The sequence below is a fragment of the Penaeus monodon genome, chromosome 31 (genome assembly GCF_015228065.2).
Source record: "Penaeus monodon isolate SGIC_2016 chromosome 31, NSTDA_Pmon_1, whole genome shotgun sequence".
NCBI lineage: Eukaryota > Metazoa > Arthropoda > Malacostraca > Decapoda > Penaeidae > Penaeus > Penaeus monodon.
Genome location: NC_051416.1, coordinates 20,350,873 through 20,351,630, shown reverse-complemented (window position 1 = coordinate 20,351,630; position 758 = coordinate 20,350,873).

Here is a 758-nt window from a genome sequence, read left to right as displayed (position 1 = left end):
GACTGACCAAACCCCAGGATGGAATATACCTGATCTAATGTCATAGACCATCTACACAAACTATTACGACTACAAATGAAATGCCAAACACATTTCCTCTAGAGCTGTCAGCACATTGTAGTCTAAATAGTTGACCAGCTGTGAGAATTGAGGCGATTATGCTTCTCACGAAACAACAGAGATCGGATATGCACTTAAATCCTCATTAATCCTATTGCAAGCTTTCAAGTGAGATTAGACAGATGCGCTGACAACCCGCAGAACTCAGTACCATCATTGCAGTTGCATAATCAACCACGAAACATGTTACGTAGCCACTTTGCAAGATTCACCAGCTGCTGAACAATGTTATCACTCAACAGGATTGACAGACAATATTGATTTCTCTCAAATTAATCTTGTCTCCAGGATTCTATCATCTGACCACTTGCTCTTAACGAACATTGAACATCTAGCTGGTATTTGAACTCCGTAAATTATTCATCTCGACCACGTAACGTCCGGCCGACCTTTCTCTTGGACAAATACATCATCTAAGTTGAAGATATATTGACATATGAATCAAATTATCCTTAACTTAAATTATCCTTGAACTTAAGTCCTATAGCTCGGTAATGTAATAGTAAACAATGCGGCTACATTACATACAACAATCTGTCTGTAAATGTATAAAAGAGTGAGTGAATCAGTAGATATACGTAGCTATGTTGACCCGGATATATCAACTAGACTAGTGAAGATCACGATGCCATCCCGTC